This window comes from Salminus brasiliensis, chromosome 2 (assembly GCF_030463535.1).
Source record: "Salminus brasiliensis chromosome 2, fSalBra1.hap2, whole genome shotgun sequence".
In the NCBI taxonomy this organism is placed as follows: domain Eukaryota; kingdom Metazoa; phylum Chordata; class Actinopteri; order Characiformes; family Bryconidae; genus Salminus; species Salminus brasiliensis.
Genome location: NC_132879.1, coordinates 56,209,717 through 56,235,480, shown reverse-complemented (window position 1 = coordinate 56,235,480; position 25,764 = coordinate 56,209,717). Strand labels below are relative to the sequence as shown.

The 25,764-nt window shown below is 42.6% G+C and overlaps 1 long non-coding RNA gene across 1 annotated transcript; it reads right to left on the bottom strand.

Annotated features, from left to right (window-relative positions):
• Positions 1-10,533: 10,533 nt before the first annotated feature.
• LOC140549535 (uncharacterized) lies at positions 10,534-25,651 on the bottom strand. The gene is made up of 2 exons (XR_011978994.1): positions 25,246-25,651; positions 10,534-14,895 (listed from the first exon to the last, which is right to left on the bottom strand). It is a non-coding gene; the product is annotated as an uncharacterized lncRNA (long non-coding RNA).
• Positions 25,652-25,764: the final 113 nt, after the last annotated feature.

Genomic DNA, 25,764 nt, shown 5'->3' with positions numbered 1-25,764 from the left:
TAGACAGACAGACAGACAGAAAGACAGCTAGACAGACAGACAGATATATATATATATAGACAGATAGATAGATAGATAGATAGATATGCAGACAGATAGATAGATAGACAGACAGACAGATAGACAGACAGATAGATAGACAGATAGACAGACAGACAGATAGATAGACAGATAGACAGGTAAACAGATCAGTGGACTCAGTGGATAGCGGATCAGTTGAAAACTGTCATTTATGAATTATTGGTTTATGTTATTTTACTATTAATAACATTTATACATTCTTAGGGCATTTCGAGGCCTTATCTGCTCCAGTCTGCTGGAATTTTAATCTGAATATGGAAAGGCTGTTTCGTCAGCTTAAGCAGCTTTAGTTCAGCACATTTCACACCTTCCCAGCAAAGCTGAAATCATGTGACTCTCCAACGCCATTTTGTGTCCCCTCTGACAGACAGAGCTAATAGGCTGGAGCTTCATAAAGTCAACTTGACTGCATTTCGAAGCTTCCAGAGGCATCGGCTCATCACTGCTGCTGGACAATTCAGTGATCTGGATGAGTGAAGACCTTCACGAACGACAGTCTTTCCCCCACACTGATTCTCCTCTCTGTGTTTATTTATCACACTCTGAATCCACAGAGGGAGCCGGTGTGAACTCCTCTCCCATTCCGTGGGTTGAATTACAAGTGAGTGTGTTCAAAAATAGATTTGTCTAATCCCCTCCACGGAAAAAAAGACTGCTAAAAATAGCATGCACGGGCATGAGCGCGCGGGGGGATTCCCTATAGGGCGCATGCACTGCTCACACAGACTGAGGCATTCTGTCTTTGGTGCAGATCCACTGACAACATTACAGTCTTCAGAGTTGTTGTTGACAACACTCCCGTTCTGTTGATGTGTGTGTGTGTGTGTGTGTGTGTGCGGTTATATATATATATATACATACTTGTATGGCATCTCTATTTGTGCATCTCTATGTGTACGGCAGACGTTTTATTCCAGGTATTTCATCAAACAGAGCTGAATTAGCTGAATTTGCAGACTATAAATGACATAAAGCCCCAACAGCAATGTGAAAGACTAGTGGAGAGCCGGCCGAGACATGAGGGCTGTGATTGGCCGTTGAGGTTATCATTTCACCATAGTGATTCTGAATGCTCTCAGAGTTCAGATATTAGTACTGTGATTAAATCTGAATAATAACTTCTTTACATTATAATTATTATTATAATCATTTATTTGCATTATTTGAGCAGCTGTTTTTGAGCAGTTGTCATTTCTGCAAATAAATGAATGCTCTAAATAGTAATATTTTTATTTGGAGTTTAGGGGAAATGTTGTCTTTGGTTTATGAAATCCCTTAAACACATTGCCTATAAATAGTAAAACCAGAGTAATTGACAGTGTAGGGTGGTCTCTTTATTTCCAGAGCTGTAAGTATATATATATATATATACACACACAGTAATATTGCAGAAAATTTGGTAATATTGCAGAGGCCCCCACAACAGATCTGACCATTCGTGGCATGGGCTCCACAAGACCTCTGAAGGCAAGACCTCTGTCAGTTGTAAGGTGGGCGGGACCTCCATGGAGCCTTGGGTGTCCATTACCCTATTACTGGTTTACCGGTTACTGGTTCACCTTCCTTGGAGCACTTTTGGTAGGTACTGACCTATTACTGCATACCAGGAACACCCTACAAGACCTGCTCCTGGTGTTCTGGAGATGTTCTGATGACCCAGTCACTGTCTAGAACCTCACAGTTTGGTTCTTCTTGTCAAAGTGTCTCAGATTCCTACGCTTGTCTGTTTCTCCTGCTTTTAGCACCTTTAAGAACTGATCACTGTACACTAATTGCTGACAGTCATCAGTAAAATAATAAATATACATCAATATTTCAGGCAATTTAGGCAATTTATCTAGTGCAAAAACTGCATATAAGATTTGGCAAACAGGTGAAATGGCAAAGACACTAGTTTTAGAGCAACATTTATTAATAATAGCAACATATAAGGTAAATGTATTCATATTCAGCACACATACAGCAACCGCTAAGCAATTCATACTGACTGTCTGATAAAGGCAACAAAGCAGAGTGTCACTAAGCTTTAGTGTTAACCTGAGCTCACCCCGGAGGTCTTACGTAATACGTTGTTTGGCATTTTCACGGGCATGAAAAATTTCATTGGGTCCATTACGAACCAATCATGATGAAGATATCCGAATCTGAATTTCAGCTTCAGCTGTCTGGTCATTGTCTCAGGCCGCGGAAACAGCAGTGGTTCTCCATCCATGGTCCAGGAGCACCCCCTGCCCTGCAGTGTTTCAGTGTATTCCCTGCTCCCAACACGCCTGATCCAGTCCACAAGATCAAAAACAAGCCTTTCCTGAGCTGTGGGTGTAAAGTGGGACAAAAGTATTGGGACACCTGCTCGTTCATTCATTGTTTCTTCTGAAATGAAGGGTAATAAAACACTGTCCACTGTTTCTACTGTCCAAGGAAGAAGGATTTCTATTAGATTTTAGAGGAACATGGCTGTGAGGGTGTGATTGCATTCAGCAATCAGGATTTTGATTGCTCACAACCCTACCTCATCCCACACTCACCACCTTCATCATTCCAGAGAACACAGTTCTTCCACTGCTCCACAGCTCAATGCTGGGGGGCTGTATACCCCTTTAGCCCACGCCTGACTATACAAGCTGTGTGTGAGTGCAATTGCATATTTGTGTCAGCAATGGGTGCAACCTCAAGTAGCGGAATGCATTCATTAAAAGGGGTGTCCACAAACATTTGGACTTATAGTGTATGTAGCAGTGGGTGCAGTTTCAGCTTCCTGTAGGCTGTAAGTCCAGTTCCAGATTGACAGCTTATGGAATGTGACTGACTGGTCCAGCTTATAATCTTCATTACCTGTAAATGAGCCTGTCAAGAGCTCTCAGCAGTGCAGATACTGTCCAGATGTTTTTTCGCATGGGCCTGCATCTGCTCACATGCCCACAGGAGTGTTGTACACTGCCTGCTAGCATCAGCAGTTTTCAGAAACAGGAATTACATACATTGTTAAATGTCTGCTTTTGCTGACTGCAAGTCATGTCAGAAATATTGTATTTCGGAGCAGAGTGCACGTGAACACTGCATCAGTGTTGGATTTACTGTTTAATATAGAAAATCCGGATTTTTCCGGTTTGGGGGCGTCCATAAAAAAAGCCATGTGGTTCATCATGTTCCATGATGCTCTTAAACCCTCAGTTTAGACTCTCTTTTGACTATTTTATTCTTTTAACCTGATAGTGTATGAAGCAGTGAAGCAACCACAGGTGTAGCGCCTCTGCTGGCTTGTTGCAGTATAATAGTAGTTTCAGTGACAAAACTCTGCCCATTTTCCATCTCGTTTCCCTCCTCTAAACTCAAAGTCTTTCCATCTCCAGTGTCTCCAAATTCCAGCAGTTAATTTTTTTGTGCTAACATTGACCCATTTTTTATTTGTAAAACCCAGTTTTTAACCCAGTTTTTAATCGTAAGAAGGCGGGGCTACACTTAGGAATGAAGTGATTGACAGATAGAAAGCCTTGGCTGAAGGAGGCTGGTCGTCTGCAGCAGGACCTGCATGGCGCCCCCTTTCTGTTCAGTACATGGAGGAGTTGTAGAGCTGTAGAGGAACTTCCATGAGCTGCACTTTTACCGTTGGAGCACTGTTCCACTTACCGGACTAATTGGGAATCCAGGGGGAATCCTCTTAGCTTCTGCACTGGAAGCTCAGTGAAGGTGGTCTGAGACACTGCGGCTCTTAGCTTGTTCAGAAAAAGGTGTCATTTAGTGGGGGCTCAAAGTACAAATTCTCTGCAGCTTATCAACAAATGCACGTGTATAGCAGAAGCTCAAAGCGTGATTTGTATTTACTGCTGTAGAGTGAAAGTGAATTACAAAAAAATACCAAAGTCGCATATAGCTGCTTTAATTATTATATTGAAAAAATATTAACCGGTTTAAGAGTTGAATGTTGTTCCAAATTAAATCAAATGTGTTATGTAGCATTTTCATGTAGATCTTTAAAATACTGTAAAGAAAAGCTGACAGCAGTGCTAATTTGCCCTTGACAAAGAATCAATGCAGCCCATTATTTGCTAATGAGGAACAGGAACAGTGCACTTTAATGCAAAGCAGTGGTTAAGACACCACTCTATATATGCATTTAAACTTTATTCAAGAGATTAAGAGTTCAGAAGTCTGCTGTAGCCACTTGCCTTTGCATCCTAATGGAGATGTGTTTTTACAGAGGACACACCATATGGACAAAAGTATTGGGACACCTTCTCATTCACTGTATTAAAAATTAGTTTCTTGTTGGAGTAACTGTCTCTACGGTCCAGAGAGGAAGAAGAAGGCTTTCTGCTATATTTTAGAGCAGCATTGCTGTGAGGATTTGACTGCATTCAGCAACAAGAGCGCTAGTGAGGTCAGGATGTTGGATGATCACTCAGAAGTACTGGATGGAGTACACAGATCTTCCACTGCTCCACAGCTCAATGCTGGAGGGCTTTATACCCCTCTAGCCCGGTGTTTCTCAATGCAGGTCCTGGAGGCACCCTGCTCCCAACACCCCTGAGAATCAGCTCATTAGTGAGCCCTTTCAGAGTCGTGCTAAAATGTGCAGGGCTCTAGCCCACCCCTGGCATTAGGCATTAGGCATGTTTATCTGCCCCAGAGAGTCCTATTCTATTGGCTGTACTTCTCTACAGAGACTGGATAAGCTGTGTGTATGTGTGCATTTGCACATCTGTGTCAGCAGTGGGTGCATCTACTCAATGTAGTAGCTGAAGGCATTCATTAGAAGGGGTGTCCACAAACATTGGGACATGTAGTGTATATTACATAGAGGTGAGCATTGGCTTAACTTGTCTTAGGCGTCCTAGTTCACCCAAGTCATTAATATTGGGACAGATGCACTGGGCTGGGTACCAATACTGTAATACGACAATTCCTCTCTTTGCTATGTAATTACATTTTAATGACACTTACCCGTCTGCTGACAGGTCTCACAGAGGCCTGTATCCTAACATGAACCGGGAAGCAGCACAATGCTTTAAATAAACCCAATCAGGACAAGTTTCACACTCACCGTGCTCTGTGGCCAGTCACCCTCACATGCTCTCCCTCAGGCAGTGGGCATCAGCCTCCTCTGACATGCTTTCTTATGTAATCGACTTTTTCCTTGAGTGAAATCATTACTTTTGAATGAGGACAGGGGCATCTGAAAGGCTAGCACTGCCCGAGACACACCGTCTGCCTTCACTCTGTCTGCCTCTTACCCACTTTCCTCTCCCCCCCATTCCCCCATGACACTGCTGCCCGGAAAGCCAGAGGCACCTGGCCAACACTTATCCTATCGATTAGCCTGCGTCTCCTGCTTCCTGATGCTCTGCCCTCTTTTACTCTAGGGTTGCTGGATGTGTGGGAGTACAGTGGCCTTTTAAACGATTGGGCCTATGACAGCATTGGAAGTGTATGCTGACCTATGGTAATTGCTAATACTTATTTTTATTATTAATTATTTAAAAGTATTTGACTTGTTTCTGAGGCTTATTGAGTTGCCCCATGGTAACTTTCTCTTAAAGACTACGAAAAAGAAGCTAGGACATCAACCAAGGACACATAAGGACATCCAAGGTCAATGAGGGTCAATGAGTTGTCAATGAAATGACAGGTCATTGACGGCGATTGTAAACAGACCCTACTGCTACCTCACTTACATGGAACTGGTTCAGAAATGTCTATGTTTGAAATCTAATGTTTAGTCAATTAATGAATGAAAGAATAAGGCTTTTGACTGTTTGAGGCATGGACTCCATACAAGACCTCTGAAGGCGTCCTGCTGTGGTATCTTGCACCAAGACTAACTGACAGTAGCAGCAGATCCTTTAAAGAACTAACTCTCTCTTTTTACCTTCTCCAAGCCTCCCAGGACTCGTAACTATCTGCACTATTAATATCACCACTATTAACTATCTGCTGTATCTGGTTTGGTCATTTTTTTATCAATAATTAATAAATAGTTCTGATCGGAGGAGGAGGAGGATGGGTTGGGTCCCCCTTGTAAGTCTTGGTTCCTCCCAAGGTTTCTTCCTCCAGCTCTGAGGGAGGTTCTCCTTGCCGCTGTCGCCGTTGGGGCTCACTGGGGGTCTTTGATCCTTCATGTCTTACGTTATTTCTTTGTTGTCTCTGTCTTTTACTAATTACTAATTATGTAAAGCTGCTTTGTGACGACAACAGTTGTAAAAGCTGTACAAATAAATTTGACTTGACTTGACTAAAGTCGGTAAGCTGTGAGTTAGGTGGGGCCTCCATGAGCATCAGTGAGCCTTAGGTGCCCATGACCCTGTTCCTGTGCCATGTAGATCCCACCCCTTGACAGGTGGTGGCCTAAAACCTTGGCCTTTAGGTTGAATGAAGTGGTCCACCTCACATATCTTAATGCCCACCCAAAGAAAAAGTCCTGGTAACCCCAGAGATGTAGATACACCAGGAAAGACACAGATGTGAAGAAAACAGGGACACCAGGAATATTCAAATGGGTTTTTATTGCGTACATCGTCCATGTACGTTTACAGTTCATATATATATATATATATATATATATATATATATATACATTATTTTAGACTCTCTATTAACAACATTTGTTATTTTCTGTATTTCACACATTGTACATATTAAGCCACACATTTAATTCGTCACCCAGTCATGTTAAGAACACGAGACATAAGACACCTGTACAGAACGCCCATTTACTTTTAAGGTCTCCGCTGTATTTCGCACACAATACGAGGGATGGCTAATGGTTCAGTACAGAAGCAGGACCAAACACAGTGGATGATGATGATGATGATGATGATGAAAGACTGCACAGTGCTTACGTGTTACAAATGGGCAAGTCTCTCCACGCTAGACCAATACCTGCATTTGCACCCACACAGGATAAGAGCACACTGGAGAGTATATTGACCGTGCTGGTTTGGGGGAACCATTCGTCGTAGTGTTGCACTGGGGTTGGGAAGATGCTCTGTCTACTGGCAGCATATTCTTACCTGTTCTCCACTGAAGAGTAATGCAGTTGACTAGACTAGATATGCTATTGGTTGCGTTACACTATTGCGTACATCCTACTGCTTTTGGGGGGCGTTCGAGACGTGTTGAGTAGTTTCAGTAGTTGAGTAGCAAGGTTGAAGCTTAGAATACACGCCGGTTGACTGCAGAGCGATCAGAAAGCATACAAGGATGGCCGCTTGCTGCGTTGACCTCTGGAGTTCCGAATGGAAGCAATGACTGGACATGAATGTGCTCATTTTGGTCCTTCGCGCTGATTCTACGATAAGGCATTTGGAGTTGTAGAGTTGGAATAGATGGGGGCCAGCGATGAGCGTCCAGAGGAAAACACGGGGCCTATAGCCTTGCACGTATTTGAACATGTAGCCCTTCCAGAATACCATCCTGGAAGATTCAGTACATTCAGTACATTCATCTACTGTTTACTTCATTCAGGTTATCAAGCGCAGCCAATGATGTTGCTATATTAGATAGCAAAGCTCCTAGACTCTACCTTTCAATCCACAGGATTCTACAGTCATCTATAGAACAACACGGTCCAAGCGATTTCTACCTACGTCATCTACAGACGCTAACTAGCTATCTGCATTCTGTAATGAGATCTTGCTAACAATATGACGATGTGCGATATATAGGACTATGTAAGGCACCATTTAAGGGTGTATATACAAATACAACCAGACGACACTGTCATGTGTGCAATTCTGCCTTTTTTTCGTTGTACAATGTATATATATATATAATTTTTCCCCCAAAAATGATTCACTTATGATAAAACATGCATTATTGCTCAACGTACTGAACTTTGAACCAATTCTCTGTCCTCCACATCATGCCTCACACTAGCCTTCAGGAGCATTGTGGCGTATAACAGTGCATGGGAATGAACTGGACTTGTATATTACATTATATGCCCTGAATCTACCCCTCGAATTGCACAAAAAAAGAGACGTATGAAATGCAGACAGTGGTGCAGGCTCTACAACAGCACTGTAGGCCATAAGCAGATATTCTCATTCTCAAGACATTCATCATGAAATGTGTATGGAAGTGGAGCATCATGAAACGCCTATACATGTACATCATTGCACGACCCCTTTTCCCAACAATTGCACATCGATTCAAGACAAATGGAAGAACATTTACTGTGCAAATCTCTCAGTCAACTCTTGGCAAGTGAAATCATCTTTAATCAATGAGATTTGCTGTAAAATGATGTATTTTATACCTGTTTTAAGTCACTTTATCTGGGGAAACTGGTTTAATCCAATGGTTTGCTTGATTTCCAGCTTTAGGAAGCTATGCTAGCTGCATTGTAGTCTCACAAGCCAGAGCTGTTGTGTTCCACCCTCAGTATCAGCGGGTCTCCAGCCATCTCAGTACATGGATTATGGATGGAAAAGCTTAGTGAGATAGGGTAGACAGGGTAGAAAACAGCCAATCAGAAGGCATCACCATAGCAACCAGCTGGAGTGCCAACATTTATAAGGTTGTCGCCCACCGCTGTGTAATAGACGGAAATATCTTCACTAGCATCATTATATCAATTAGAGGCGGAGCTACAGATACAGCAGAACTGAACTTTCAGCCACTAGGGGGCGCTCTAGTCAGGGTTGAAACAGCAAAAGTGTGATTTATCAGCATATATGTTTGTCAGAAAATGTTTGTGGATGAAAAAAGATTAAAAGGAGGTTAAAAAGAAGTGCGGATCTACTTTCTACTAAGTATCTTTAATTACTGTGTTGTTACACATTTATAGTCTGTGTAATATCATTAGAACTACTGGCAATTAGGAAGATATTACGGTTTTATGATATCAGTATGCAGTACTTCACAATTCCTCTTCTTGTTATTATTATTATTATTATTATTATTAGTTTTAGTATACATTGGCCCTTAAAGACAGAATGGGGGTTGTTTTGGTTGAACAAAAGATTTGCTGTGAAGTTAAAGACAACTTGAGACAATTTATTAATAGAATTATATGTAAAATATGTCTCCCTTTTGAAAATAAATTAAAATAAATTAATAAATAAATACATACATAAATAAATACGTTGCATTTAAGGTGGATCTCTTTTTCCAGATAATGATTATTTTTAATATGGATTAATCTGCTGATTATTTTCTCCATTAATCTATTGATGAGGTTCTCAGTATTAAGCAAATAGTACGATAACCATAAATTTTCATATCATGGTATACAGCTGCAACCCTAGTGGGGATGTATTCACTGCTACAGGTGCATTACAGTAGTACAGCTTATGTAATTACACAAGCGCATCTCATTAGCTCTGGAAGCAAAAGCAGCAGATCATATGAATAAAACTATCCTCATCTTATTACACATCTATAACCACATTAGAGAGTATATAATGCTGTATGCTGTTACAGCTATTGATGCTACGCTACGCTGCTGTAATCCATCTGTAACAGCGAACGCATCACCAGTAGCTCCACCCATGTTAGTGCACGTGTTATTGATGTGTATCTATACAGATATTAGGGACACTAAAGGGTTTCTTTAGCGATGTTGTATAATAATAATAATAATAATAATAATAACTTACTTTAAGGATATGAGATCTGTGCATGCCAAGCTTCTCTATCAGTTTTATGGAGTACCTGTATCTCAAAATGCCACGTATCCAAAGTATCGACTAGATTTATGATGCTTTCATTGCCAAGATGTCCTTTTTTCACAGTGTCAACGACTGCCCATTTAAAAGAAACACGATAAAGATGTTATAGCTGGTCAGTCTCAGTGGATGGTCAGTGCTAGCCATCTAAAGTCTAAGCCCAAAGTCCTGTCCAACGCTTCCACCCTCTCGCTTTCACTGAAGTTTTTCGCGGCTGGCAGTCACAGGGGTATACTTACGTGATGAGTTCTGAAAAATTGAAAGTGACACCAGGCTCCCCGGGACAAAAACATTAATGCTGGCTCCATCCAAAATCACCCGGGATACGAGGACCCAGGGGGACACTAACAACAAGAACACCTGCCTACTTTTGCGAAAGTGGGTCAGCCGCTAGCTGGTGGAAGCTATGCTGCATCACTGTTGGCTAATCCCATTTAGCGGTGGTTAAATATATGCATCCTTTCAGAGTGTTTTAGCAGATCTGGAAGGGTTTGAGAGTTGCACAGTGGGGAGTACCTGTGGCCTTTTCAAGATGTGCTTTGATAATGTATGTCTGTGGGCCCAGATCCTGAAATCGTGCTTTGCTATAAAAACTGCGAAGCATCTGTAGAAGCCTGTATTACGCTTCATGCTCATGTAGGTGACAGATATGCATAATTTTACTGCAATCACATACTAAACACTGCAGATTATGTTCCTGGAAATGTATAAGATCGCTGTATTTGGTATAATAAACAGGAAACCGATGTGGGAGGGAGGGAAGATCAGGGTAAATGAAGAGGGGAGATAATTAACATAATTTATTAAGTAGTCTTTTAGAGTCACATTTTCTACTGATGTGATTTGAAGCTAATGTGCAAAATCTATGACGAGGTGAGGTGCACATTTGCACAGTCATTCACAAACATTAATTGCATACACATTCTCTCGTACAGTATCTCCTCTTATACACAGAAAACCCACAATCATCATCTTGTACACCTGCAATTTTCACACTGTAAAAGCCAGGCCGACTTAAAATGATGCAGTATTTGATTACGAGGCGTTTTTTAAATTCATTCAACTTCTAGTCTAGTCTAAAGTTATTCACTTATGCATCTCAGTTTGGTCAACAATACATATTGATTTGAGCCTCAAAAACATCAGTAAATGAGCTGCAGGTGAAACTGATGTTTACTCTGTGGCTCCGCCCCCTCAATCGGTTTACTGTTCAATCCCATCTGCAGGTTAGAACTCCCTCTTTCACATGACGGCTATTGATAGTAAAGGGCTAGCTAAACTCTGGCTGGGATTTGGGAATTCCTGATTATCTTTTCACTCTTAATGAAGAGCAGCAGTTAGACCGTAGGGCCGGTCTAGAACTGTGAAATGACCCTGTATACAAACTTCTACAGTTCAGAGTAAATTTAACTTCCCTTCTTTCTTTCTCAGACATGGACATGTACACGGCTTCACAGCTGCAGATGGGAGTAAACAGTAAACAGGTTGAGGGGGCGGAGCCATAGAGTAAACATCTTACGCAGTATTTAATCAGTTTCACCTGCAGCTTGCTTGTCAAGTAAGTGAAATAAGTTGAGTTAACCTCCGTAAAACGCTGTATAATCAGAAACTGCGTCCTTGTCAGTTGGCTGGCCTGACTTTAACTTAATTACAGTGCATGGGAAAACATTAGAACAATAATATACAAACATTTATTTATCAAAAATAGGCCACAAATGAAAGGGAAATTAAGAAAAGGAAACAAAAAAAGAAAATGCATCTTGCTTCCTCTAGGAAGAGCTCAAAGTGTAAGTGACTGAAATGCATGGCTTTCTGTAGTATTGCTTTTCTCACACAGTCCCATTGTTTTTTATTGGTTAATGCCATGTGGTGGTGGTGGTGGTGGTGGGGTCCATTAACAGGGCTGAAGGTGAATCATTGACACAGGTGTGCATGGGAAGGAAAAGAAATGAGCATTTCCACTCTCACATCATTTCTACATGACGCCAAGCCAATTCATCACAGTAATTATTGGCAGGGTATTTAGACACTGTTGGCTTGAAGATAAGAGTCTAGCTATATAAACAGTGGGAAGGTTATGAAATTATGGTTATTAATGGAATAATAGTAATAAAGGGGGCATCTTATGACTTTTTGGATAGTGTAGAGCATATAGGTACACCATCAATTAAGAGGCTATTAAATATTAAATATTTAAATATTAGATATCATATTAAAGGGACCACATCCTACATTTTTATTGTGTTGTCTTGCAGGTTTCCCCACCTAAATACGACAGTTAACAATCATGTTAAAGTTTATGTACCACAAAACAGCCATAATTAATTATTAAATTATCATTTCCCAAACTCTCTTTATCTTGTAGCGTTACATAGGCTGTTTTTGTTACTGTGCCTTTAAGACTAATATATGCAAATCACCCTCTGATCTTTTTTAAATAAATTTAGTTTGTTACATTTTTCTCCTTTTATCCCAGTTTGTTGCTGCTAATTAACCCACCCTTATTAAGCATGCCTTCACAGCCAGCATGCTCAGAGGACATCACCAGGTCTCTATCTCCATCGCACCAGTGCCAACCAACACTGCTTAAGAGTGATGAGGGGAAAGAGCACCATCCAGAGAGAGCCAATTGTGCTCTCTCAGGCTCCGGCCACTGATGGCAAAGCGGCTTGGCTTGGGATTTGAACTCGTAACCCCCGGGGCCCCGCAAATCACCTCTGTTCTGACCGGCTCATCTGTTTTCTGCCTCATTCATAGGCAGTGCTAGACTAAACAGCTTAACTGCTGTGGGTTGAACTGGCAGACAAAACAAAAACACGGGGCTTAGTTTCTGAATATGGGCTGTATAGGCGAGCTGTATGGGAGTGAGTGGTACATCTCAAAACCCTAAAAAATATGTTTCCGGACTTAATTACAGTATAAATTGTTCACGATATGGGCCCTTCAGTAATTGTCGCTCTCTCCTTGTGTTAAAGCCTTTGTATCACCCCACAAAACCACGTCCAGTGGCACTGCCATGAGCTGGATCTAGACCAATGCCCACACAAACAGCAGGCCTCAAGAATGGACAGTGAGGACGAGCGGGTCCAAATATTTTAAGGAACATGACATACACCATATGGACAAAAGTACTGGGACACCTACACATTCTGCAGCTCCTACTGGAGCCTTTCTGACATCCCATTCTAAGACCAATAGAAATGATCAGCAGGTCTGGAGCTCTGCAGTTATTGAGTTATTGAGACTTTTCTGCACTCTGCTCTGAGCTCAGCACTCGGCCCTGACCTCGCCCTGTAACTTTACGTGGTCTGACGCTCAGGGCCGGCCCAAGCCTTTATGGGGCCCTAAGCACATTTTGATCCCCCCCCCCATACCATCACCTCAGCACCAGCTTAATTTTTCCATAGGGAGAGAGATATCGCGCAATACGCTGAAGCGTCCGTGCCTTTTTCGATCTCCCAAGCAGTGCATATCTGCATTTGCCCAACAAGCAGCAGCCAGCAGCAGAAATTGATTAGTATTGTTATTTTTTAAATATGTATTTTTTATTATTATATCTTTGTGGCGTTGGGGCCCTAAGCAGCCACATAATTTGAATATGCCTTGGGTCGACTCTGCTGACACTCGGTGGCTGAGCTGCTCTCTGTGAGCTGTTCCTCTAAACTCTTCCACTGTTCAATAATAATAACACCACTCACAGCTGATGGAGGAAGATCTAGGAGGGAAGGTCTAAATTTCACCAGCTGACTTGTTGTTGTTGGTGCAGCGGTGTCTCCTATTACATACAGAACCACGCTGGAGTTCAGTGAGCTCCTCAGAACCTCACGTTCTTTCACTTCTAATGTGTGGAAGAAAGGACTGACAGACTGCAGGACTAGAGGCTTGATTTTATACATGTTCCATAACACTTTTGTCCATATCGCATATAACGTCATGCGACTCCAATGGCAGGTTAAACAAGGCATTGGTTTAATGATGGCACAGTTCCATGACTGAGGAAGCGGCCTCGTCTCCCCAGCGTGAAGCTTCTGGTGAAAACGAAGATCAGGACATGACACTGAGGTAGATGCTTTTTTGTTCATATGACAGGTGATACAGCATTCTGATCCAAATGTACGTTTGGAACTATATGAACAATCACAATTAGACCCGAAAAACCAGGAATAACGAGACCCTGCACCTTTCGCCCTGCACCGACACTTTGTCTGAGGAGAGAAAGGGGGTGTGAGGCTGGTTCTACAATGCAGTTGTTCTGCAGTTCATCTGTTCTTACAGCTGCGGTTCCAACAAGGCAAAAAAAAGTCATGAGAAAGAAGAAACTCATTTAGCAAAAACGCTTAAAAAAATAACCTGTCAGCAGTTGAACTGATTTCTTTTTCATATAAAACATATGATACCTTAAAAAAATATAGATTTAACCATAGTTAACCAGGCTTTTTGAAATCAATGCGGTCCTTGTTCCCACGTTTTCTGGCGATTAGACTTGAAGATGCTATGAGACGTTGGTTAACATAGAGTGAAAATGAAGATTTCCTTATTATTATTATTATTATTGTTATTATAATTATTATTATTATTTCTGAGCACATGCTCCGTATTCCTAAGCATGCAGCATGATTTGGTATAGCACATGATATGCAATGTTCATATGGGACATGATCTTGATGTGTACCTGTGAGAACATACATGCACCCGCTTGCACACACAGACAGCCACACCCACACTCACTCCTGTCCTTACAGCAAGTCGTTTTCTAAAAGACATCAAGAACACGTTCAGTGTCTCATAAAGCGTACATGTAAATGATCTGTGATTCAAGTAAATTCTCCTCTACCTCAGCTCAGCACGTCTGTAAGCCGCAGGTCGTCTTCAGCTGTCAGTCATCATGTCGTCCATCACAGACTCCACAATAGCACGAAAAGCACCCCTTCACCAAGACCCTGGGAGGAGGTGTCCATTTCCGCAGGAGAAATGTCCGTGGTCCTCCTCATGGATCTTCTGAACTCCAGCATGTTCTCGCTCACTTTATTACAGTAGTCTGGTTGACATCCTGGTCCATGGAGGGGTGAGGCGGAGGATTTTTTTGGTTCTTTTCATTGTCCTCATTGTGTAGATCTGGAAACCTGCACCAAAGGTCATCTCCCTGCTCCTGACAAAAAGCAAACAGAACAGAGCTGTGGTTCAGCTTTCAGCTTTCCATCACAGAGTTAAAGTGACTCTCAGGTCTGGCTGGAAAATACCTGATCACCCTGTCTGATATCGCTTCAAACCCGCTTCAAACTCTCAGTACTGATCCGCTCTGGAGTAGGTTTTTGGGGGTTGTGAAAGGGTTCACATGCACACATTCACATCACCTCTATACAGTCCATACTGGAAGAGTTCAGAACACTGCTGTAGACTATTAAACGTTATATACGTTAAAGAGCGCTATATCCTTTATCTTGTACAGAGGGTATGCACTAGAGTTTAGAGTCTCTGCCCGAACCCAAGGCCAATTCGGGCCACTTTCCTCGGGCCCTGTTGGGCTGCGGCTCAGGCCCAAATGCAGAATTAATATGTGCAGTAGTGTAATTTGCAAATTATTTGCAGTGTTTTCCACTGTTTTCAGGCTCATTTAGTAGACTGGCTCATCCGGGTTTGCTTGTTCTGCCTTTTACTCAAACTTAGCATGTCGCTAAATTCTCAACTGGGCCTGTTTTTTAGTGTGGCTTCACCACTCATTGAGCTCAGTGAGCTGGATTCCAGTAGTTTCTGTGAATTGCAGCAAATCCATTAGCTTGTCTGCTCTTTAGCTTTCGGCAGGCTCTAAAAGGAAGCAACCGGAGTATTTGCACCCATCTTACTGCTTTTTTTTTTTGCTTGTTTGCACTGAGGCTATACGCTTATCATGAAAATATTTATCGTTCAGAACGTTTTTTATATTCTTAAACCTTGTTAAATCATATTATAGTAGAGGAAAGTCATTCAGACGTCATTCTTGTAGCCTATTGTACCGATGTTTAGACCTGTGGGTCACTGTTCGCATTGTTTTAATGGTGTTTTAGTTGCATTCTTAATAAACAGTTTTAGTAACAGGTCTCAAAGGTCAGTGTTAACGCTCAAGAAATGACGGGTTTAAATCAGGCTCAGGCCCATACTGACAGCGTATTGGGCAGAGCAGGGCGGTGCACAGGCTCAGGTAGGGTCGGGCTGGAGGTTTTGGGCCCGATCTAAGCTCTAGTATGCACTGACGCCACATTCCCGCTGGGCAGTTTGACTCGACAGCATCCATTCAAATGACCAAAGAACCAATAATCCATGTGTATACAGAAACGTCCAGCTTACTGAGGCCTTAAAACACATCCGTTTAGAGGATAAAGCCTCATATCTGAGAGCATAGAGTCGAGGCAACGGTCTTGGGAGTGTTTTCCACTGTGTTTTCAGACTCGAACTTAGCATGTCGCTAAATTCTCAACTGGGCCTGTTTTCAGAGTGTGACTTCACCACTCTGGATTTCAGTAGTTTCTGTGAATCTCCGCAAATCCATTAGCTTCTCTGCTCTTTAGCTTTCAGCAGCCTCTAAAAGGAAGCTCTGAGTTCCTGCAGAATCTGTAAGGTTTTCGTTAACACAGCTTCATCAGCAGCTGAACACCATGTTCATCAATAGTACATTCAGGCTCTTTTTCTGTATCGCACAAACAGGATGTAGATTTTTTTTAAACGCTGTGAATCCGCTGAGGAGATCCACAATGCAACACTGACACAGAACTGTCAGGCAGAGTTAGCGACCTAGCACGCTACAAAATGTTCCCATTGCTCTGGCAAAGAGCAAGAGTGAGAGAGCAAGAGTGTGCCGCCACAACGTGAAGCCATTTTCTGCAGCCTTCTTCTCAGGCAGCCAGCACAGCCGAACGCTGTCGAAGCTGCAGCAGTACTGTAACCCCTCTGAAAGCCCTCTGATCTACTGTAAAATCAGTCCGACTGGTGCAGAGGAATCGCCCTCTCCTAGCGCACTGCCTTTATTGATCTCAGGCCTGATCTGTTGGCATATGTATCTAATAAACAGAGGAAAACACTGTTTGTTGACAGTGTTGATGTGCAATGTGCTGACTGTCAGTCATTTCAAGAAGTTTTTGAACATTGCATTAATAATCTCTATAGCAGTATAGCAATAGATCACTCTAATATTAAAAGTAATATAAAATGCATTGATTTATTGAATTGTCTTTATTTAAATGTGCAATAAAGTTAATATATGGAAATTGGAGATGGAGATAAACAATAAAAATTAGGGTCAATCTGGGTCTGGGAACCTGACCTAGACCCAAGGTTTAGGTTAAGCTAGGTCTGGGAAACATGGCTTAGACCCAAGGTTTAGAGTTAATCTTGGCTGGGGAAAAAGCCAAAACTCTAGGTTTAGGTTTTATATAACTCTGGTCAATCTGGGTCTGGGAAACATGGCCTAGACCCTAAGTTTAGGTTAAGCTGGGCTTGGGAAGTTTGACCTAAACCCAAGGTTAAGGTTAAGCTGGGCTTGGGAAACATGGCCTAGGCCCAAAGTGTAGGTTGAGCTAGGTCTGGGAGCAGTGGAAAACTGTATTCTCTGGAATGATGGACGGTGGCGCTCCATCCAGTACTTTTGGGGTGAGTCGGAGAGTTGGGAATGACCTCACTGACAGTCTTGTTGCTGAATGCAATCAAATCTAGTCCACTGAATGAGTAGGTGTCCCATTACTTTTGTCTTTTTAGTGCATGCCCTGTCCGCCCACTTCATTTCTGCTACGACAGTGACAATATGGTTTACACTGACACTTATATACTTGTATTTAATACATATATACATTAAAAACACATTCAAATACATTTATTTGTTAAGTATATTACAAATGTCTCATGTTGTCGGATGTGATTATCAAATATCCCAGCAATATGCATCAATGCCTTTGCCAAGAGGTCACCACTGCCACTGTGTTCCATGTTCCAGCCATGTGTTGTAACACAATACAACGCCACAAATGCCACAAATGAGTCCACCATTATACGGCCAGGGTTATTGTCACTGCATCACCACGGCAGCAGGGAAAACAAAACAATTGTGGTGTCTATGGAAATACAGACGAGGGGCGTTAAGGGGTCAGTACGAGTTAAGAGTAACACATTTGGAACTCACATGCTGGTAATTCATCATGTGTAAGTGCCTTAAGTCCGTGGATTATGAAGGAATCATTGCATCCAGTGCTTGAAATAACCTGCCCTTTTGGCAAGTGCATTTCTCCGTCGTGTTAAGTAGTAGAAGGGTGTCATATTTGGGAGGGGGTTGAGGGGGTTGTTGGTGTTAGTACAGTATGACTTTTCAGCCTTTTCCACTCAGGACATTGTTGTAGTACTGAATCACTTTGACCAGGCTACATATTAGGGAGCGGGTGAAGAGTCAGGTCTCGAAGGTGATGTTGGTGTTCAAGAGACACTTTGACAAGGACGTTCTAGACAGTGACTGGGTCATCAGAACATCTCCACCAAAACATGAGGAAGGGCCTGCGGTAACAGGGCCATTGGCACCTAAGGCTCGGTGATGCTCATGGAGGCTCTGAAGGTGCCCACATTCAGAAGTCTTGCCAGAGGAGTCCATTGAGCCTTGAGTGAAGTGGTCAGTTCTGTAGTGGTGGCACAAGGGGACCTACTTAATGCTAGGCTAGGTGGTAGGCTGCTGCTACTGCTACTGCACTATGGAGGTTTGGTGGTGGAGCTGTAGAAGAACAGGAGAACCTCTCTCCAGAACTGCTGCTGTGTAACGCTGCAGAACCCATAGAGTCAGATTAGTGTAAAATCCTGTAGTATTACTCTACCGCCTCAGCCCACATGCTTCTTTGCACTGACCCTGGAGAGAGCAAGGCCAACTGTATAAGGCTGATTTCTAGCAGCATGACTAGCGATCCTCTGGTCAAAGTGACAGCGCCTTATTCCTCTGGACCCCTGAGGGCCTTGATGAGCTGCTATTTTAAGGTTGCAATGCTAAAGAATGTTGCTTTCAGCATTTCGGTAAAACTGCAGGACGGTTGTAACACAGAGGAAGCTAGAACGTGGGCGGCTGGTGTTAGTACACTGTGACTTCTCATCTTTCTCCTCCCTCACCACCTGATTCAGACCACAAAAGCTTCACACTCTCCACGCAGGCAGAAACACACATACACACACACACACCCCAATCAATACTGCAGTGCGGCGTTTTCCCAATCCTCGTCCTCCAACACCTCTGACTCAACTCCTCAGCTAATTAGCGAGCCTTTCAAGAGGTTCAAATGGCTGTTAGCGCAGGGGAAAGCCAACAGACTGCAGAACAGCATTTGGAAATATTTCTAAAGGAAAATGAGACCATCCTTTATACTGCATGCAACACAGATCAGCCATAACATTAGTACCACAAGACCTCGGAAGGTGTCCTGCTGTGGGATCTGGTACCAAGACTAGCATCAGCAGCAGATTCTTTAAGTCCTGTGTCTTTACGTTGTGAGGTCGGACCTCCAAGAGCATCAGTGAGCCTTAGGTGCCTTAGATGCTTCACTTTTGGTAGGTACTGATCACTGCATACCAGAAAAATACCTGTTCCGTGGCTCAGGTTCTTACACTTGCTCATTTTTTCTGTTTTTGAGCTCCCAACCCTGGACAGATGAGGAAATCCCACTGTAGATGAAGATCATCAGTGTTCTTCACTTCACCTGTCAGTGGTACTAATGTTATGGCTGATTGGTTTATACTGCATACTATACACCAAGCAGCAAAATGCTTGTTTGCTCTGCACATTGAGGTAATATAAGCTAATATTAGAGTCGATTAGAGTTTGAATTTAGAAATTGTGCGCTCACATTTAATAAATGTACCATATTAAAGCATATTCCTTATAGAAGATTAATAATAAGGTTAAAAATTGTTCTTATATAGTCTTACTGTTTTTAGAATTCCAATTTTACACACTGAAAAACTGCTTGGATTTATACACCACAAATTCCACTTACTTAAAAATAAAGGCCCAACAAGGCCTGCCACTCTTTATTCGACCACCTACACTGATGAAATCTGCCATGTCAGCACATTTAGCCTTTCTAAACACTTTTTTAATGCCATAATATTTTACTCTCCTATATAAAACTCATAATCCCACATTCTTCTTAATATTATAAATTTGATCAGATTTTTCACCCATTTTCTCCAAGTTGCACCACCAATTACCCATGACTCTCTTCCCCCATTGCCCCCGACACTAGTGAGGGTGGACCAATACACGCCCCCTCCAGTGCGTGGGCAGTCAAGCAGCTCATTTTCCGAATTCCCGCCAATGCAACATCACCGGGCAACCAACCAACGCGCCTGGAGGGAAACGCCGCATACCGGCCTCCGACGCACCAGTGACGGCCAGCACCGCAGCGAAGCGATGTGGGGAGAGAGCACCATCTACCCACGCTGGAGAGAGCAAGACCAATCGAGCTCTCTCAAGGCCTCGGCTGCCGATGGCTAGCAGCATGACCGGGATTCGAACCAGCGACCCTCCTCTAATCCACAGCGCCTTATTCCGCCAGACCACTCGGGCCCATAATCCTAATAGAAATAGCAGTATTATTGCAGTTGTCCTGTCAGAAGAAGCTCAGGCAGCTTGTGGGTCCTCTATGGCAGTCACTCCCCGTATGTTTTTTGAACTGACGCATTCTCCTGATGCAGAAAAGGCTGGCAGGCATACAGATGACATGTGTTTAGGATTTGTGGAGGATAGCGTTTGTGTGATCTTTGGGTGATGCTGGATTTGGTGTGTGTGGATCTTGCTAAACACGACCATGTTTGTTTTTCAGTGCACCGCTCATTCCTCCCTCACCTTCAGATCGCTGCAGGTCTGTCTGGCACAGGTGCTGTGCTTCATTGACTTTCATGAAATGAAGGGCTTTCAGACTGCAAAAATATGCCCTCTACCAAATTATGTAATTTCAGGCTAGGGTCTCTTGCATAATGCCCTTCAGAGAGTTGCACCCAGCGTAAGTCGAATAAATGAAACCTGTGCTATTAAACATGCCACGCCTCTATAGCCGCTCCATAAGCGCTCCATAACCACTCCATAGCCATCCCATAACCACTCTATAACCGCTTCATAACCACTAGATAGTCACTCCATAACTGCTCCATGACCGCTCCATAACCACTCCATAGCCATCCCATAACCACTCTATAACCGCTTCATAACCACTAGATAGTCACTCCATAACTGCTCCATGACCGCTCCATAACCACTCCATAGCCATCCCATAACCACTCCATAGTCACTCCATAACTGCTCCATGACCGCTCCATAACCACTCCATAGCCATCCCATAACCACTCTATAACCGCTTCATAACCACTAGGTAGTCACTCCATAACTGCTCCATGACCGCTCCATAACCACTCCATAGCCATCCCATAACCACTCCATAGTCACTCCATAACTGCTCCATGACCGCTCCATAACCACTCCATAGCCATCCCATAACCACTCTATAACCGCTTCATAACCGCTCCATAAGCGCTCCATAACCACTCCATAGTCACTCCATAACTGCTCCATGACCGCTCCATAACCACTCCATAGCCATCCCATAACCACTCTATAACCGCTCCATAACCACTCTATAACCGCTCCATAACCACTCTATAACCGCTCCATAACCGCTCCATAACCACTCTATAACCGCTCCATAACCACTCTATAACCACTCTATAACCGCTCCATAACCACTCTATAACCGCTCCATAACCGCTCCATAACCACTCCATAACCGCTCCATAACCACTCTATAACCGCTCCATAACCGCTCCATAACCACTCTATAACCGCTCCATAACCGCTCCATAACCACTCTATAACCACTCTATAACCGCTCCATAACCACTCTATAACCGCTCCATAACCACTCTATAACCGCTCCATAACCGCTCCATAACCACTCTATAACCGCTCCATAACCGCTCCATAACCACTTTATAACCGCTCCATAACCACTCCCTAGTCTCTTATTTATTACTGCATTGCTACCATGAGCTGTATGACTGGAACAGTGCAGTATCCTGAGAGACTGGCCCAGCTCGCGCCAAAATCTCCACATACTGAATACCATATACTGATATACAGTACTACTCAAAAGTTTGGACACACCCGGTTGAATGTGTGCTGATCATCATCTTAAAACTAAAGCCAAATCTAAATGCTATGGTGACCAGAGGACACCAGGGGACACTCGGGTATCCACCTCAGTTAGGATATCAGGGCTGGAGGCCTAAGCTGTACAGTGAACTTAAAGGAGACTAAATGTTTATGTATTAATGTACATTGACATCCAACACACTTCAAACAGGTGTGTCCAAACAAAAATGGTATTATTATTATTATTTGTAATATATGACAGATTAGAAAATACTGAATTCCTTAATATCCAGCATACTGTATATTTGGCACATATTAAAATATATGTGTAACAGGGTGTCTTTGTCTTGCCCTTGTGTTTTTCCTTACTGGCCTGCCCTAGCCCCGCCTTGTCCCCGTTAGTGTTCCCACCTGTGTCTTCTTTGTAGCCCCGCCCTCTTGTTGGTCTGGGGTGTTGCTTTGTTTCAGTGTTTCTGGTCTGGTTTTGTACATGTGTGTTCGTGGCAGTTCATGGTTTATTTGCTTGGCCTGTTTAGTTGCTGTCTGTTAGCTTAGCTTTGCTGAGCTTAGCTTAGTTTAGTCTGTGTTTCTTTGGCTCCAGTTTTGTTTGTTTGGTTTTATGTTTAATAAATGACCTGCATTTACGCCCGCCTCCGTCTCCAAGCTCCACAACCGGGACAATATGTGGCAAATGGCAAATATAGGACATCTATTTTATGTAAAGTGTGGTGTTGTTTTTTTTGAAGACAGCGACAATATATCACAAATATAATACATAAATGTTTTATAGTCATCAAAATTGTTATGTGTATGTATGTTTTATGTATGTTTTGTATATCATGCATATGTCCAGTAAATAACATATATATAACATATAAAATATATATGAATTTTATATTTGTAATGTATATATGCCTTATCTTTTATTATATATGTGCATATATGGCCATATATCAGATTTCTGTCAGCTATAAACTCATACAGATACAGTTTATTTCTTAATATTCTATAAATATTACTGCTTATAGCTTAAAAATGGACTGTCTGTGTTAAGCCAGCTTCAACCTCAGCTATTAAAAGCTTCCAGTGTGGAAGCGAGCTCTGCAGGCCTCAAGCATATCTCCCTCGTTCACATAATGTTTATCAGAGCCAGCATTCACTTTAAGGTCAATCCCAGCCTGCTTCAGTCATAGGGCTGGGCGATATGTTAAAAATACTATATCGCGATATTTAAAGACTTTTTCCGCAATACACGATATTTATCACGATACATATATACGATACAACTACTATTCAGATCCTCTCCTGTACTGAATACAGTGATTTATACTCTATCTACTACATCTAATTACCCCTTCAATTAACCCTTCAGTCTAAATACACTGTTAGTAATGAAACCTGCAGCTGATCAGTGTTTATTACACTAACAGTCTCCTCCATATGATCAGAAAAGCTTACTGTCTATCACGATAACGAAATTTATCACAATACGATAAAATATCGTCATATCGCCCAGCTCTATTCAGTCATACAGAACATCCTTCTGACCACTAATAACGCACTGCAAATAAACAAACACCAGACTGCTGTGCATACCTCCCCTACTGTCTCCTAGCTGTGTTTTCTACCTATGTAAGAATGTATAGATGCACTATACAGTACATTCATATTCTGGTCAGGCTATGAGAAGAGCTACAGTGCATGTGTGTGTGTGTGTGTCTGAGTGTGTGAGTGTGTTTTGTATCTAGGAGAAGCAGAGACCTGATCTCAAGGTCATCCAGCCAGGCTGGTGTCTTTTCATCCTTGAGAATCATATCTGGCTACCTCAGCAACCCGCACGCACTACCGAGCAACCTTTGCATTGTTGCGGCAGTGTTAAGTGCGTGTGCAGTGTGTGTGCCGAAGAAAGCTCGGCGTTAGCGGCCTAATTTGCTTAATAACGGGTTTAATTTGCTTCAATCAGATCTAACTGCATGTTCTTGTTCTCTGGCTGCAGCATCCCCGTATAACTGTAATCTTGCCTGGTGCTTCTTCAGGGACTCAGTCACAACGGTGTGACCTCTAGTGGAGATCAGGTGCACTGCACTCGCACTATGCTGCAGTGGGACGGCTAGTGGTTATGAAATAGATTGCAAAACAGGAGAAAGGAGGTTTTTCTATGTGGTGAACACTGTAGTTTGAGTGTGTGTGTGTGTGTGTGAGTGTGTGTGTGTGTGTTTGCTACCTGTATGTGCTTTATTTTTACTTAACGTTCGACTTTGTTAAAAAAAAGTGACGGTTGCTAAATAGGCTTTTTATGTTTGGTTTGAGTCATATGTAATAAATTGAGTAATAGAATAATAATAGAAAATATTAATTATTATACATTACCATATTATTTATTTTTTTATTCATTTGCTTTCTCCTGCTCAGGGTCGCTGTTGGTCCAGGGCCTACATGAAAACACTGGGCACAAGGCAGGAATACCCCTGGACAAGGCGCCAGTATTATTATTTGTATTATTATTGTTATTTTAAAATGTATATATAATATTTTATAATAATATGCTGTTGTACATACCACTGTACGATCAAACATGAGGAAATGATAAAGTGCTAAAAGCTAAAGCTCAGTTCTGACTTGTTTAATTCTGCGGCACTTTTCACCTTGATGCTGTAAAGGTACCTTATAAAGAGACCCAACCTCACCGTTGCACATTTTTCTGGGAGATGGACTGGTAAAGCCTGCCACCTAGTGTCAAAAACTGTATAGTTATTTATGATTATGCATGATTACACAGCATAGTATATAAACCACACATTGACAAAAGTATTGGGACACCTGCTCTAGCATTCATTGCTTCTTCTGAAATCAAGGGTATTTAAAAGAGTCTCTGCTGCCTGGGGAAAAAGAGAAGGCTTTCTTCTAGATTTTGGAGCAGCATTGCTGTGAGGATTTGATTGTATTCATCATCAAGAGTGTTAGTAGAGTCAGGACGTTGGATGATGATGATCACCACCTCACCTCATCATCCCCAACTCCACAACTCATCCCAAAAGTACTGGATGGAGCTCCACCTCCATCATCATTCCAGAGAACACAGTTCTCCCACTGCTCCACAGCTCAATGCTGGGGGGCTTTATATATACCCCTCTATAGCCCACGCCTGGCCTGGTTCCTGTTTATCTGCTCCTGGAGAGAGTCCTATTTTATTGACAGTACTTCACTACAGGGACTAGACCAGCTGTGTGTGTGTGTGTGTGTGTGTGCAATTTAAAGTATCTGCATGTATTCATCAGACGGGGTGTCCACAAACATTTGGACACACAGCAAATCCTGAATACTGAAATGCCTTGTAGGAACTGTAACACACCTCACCTTGCTTAATTCTGCAGGAACCTCTTCCACCATCCCCTGTTGAGCAGAAAGTGGGGTGCAGTTGTTGTTGTTGCTGATGATGATGATGATGATGATGATGAAGCTGCAGCAGTTCTTGTAGTGCCAGAAGCAATTTGCACGTATTTCCATCTCGCCTGTATTGCTATCCAGTGATTGGCTGCAGCTCCTCCTAATCCAGCCAATCCAGCCAATAGGATTCCCAGTCCCAGAGCTCCTCACGCCACAGTCCAGTGCCGGTCCTCCTCAGCATTGTCCTGCTCTTGCTTTAGAAATCCCAGCCCAGTATCCCAGTAGCAGAGTGGATCTGTGTGCAGTATTTCCCCAAACCAGACGAGGCCGTCACCGTCCTCAGTGGTGCCATCATTCTGTCTGCCTTGTTTACAACCCACCCACCCCTCATCCCACCCCTCATCCCACACCACCCCACCATCCTCCTCCTCTCCCATCCTGGAAGAGAACAGACTGAGAGAAAGACCTATTGAATAGTAGTCAAGCACG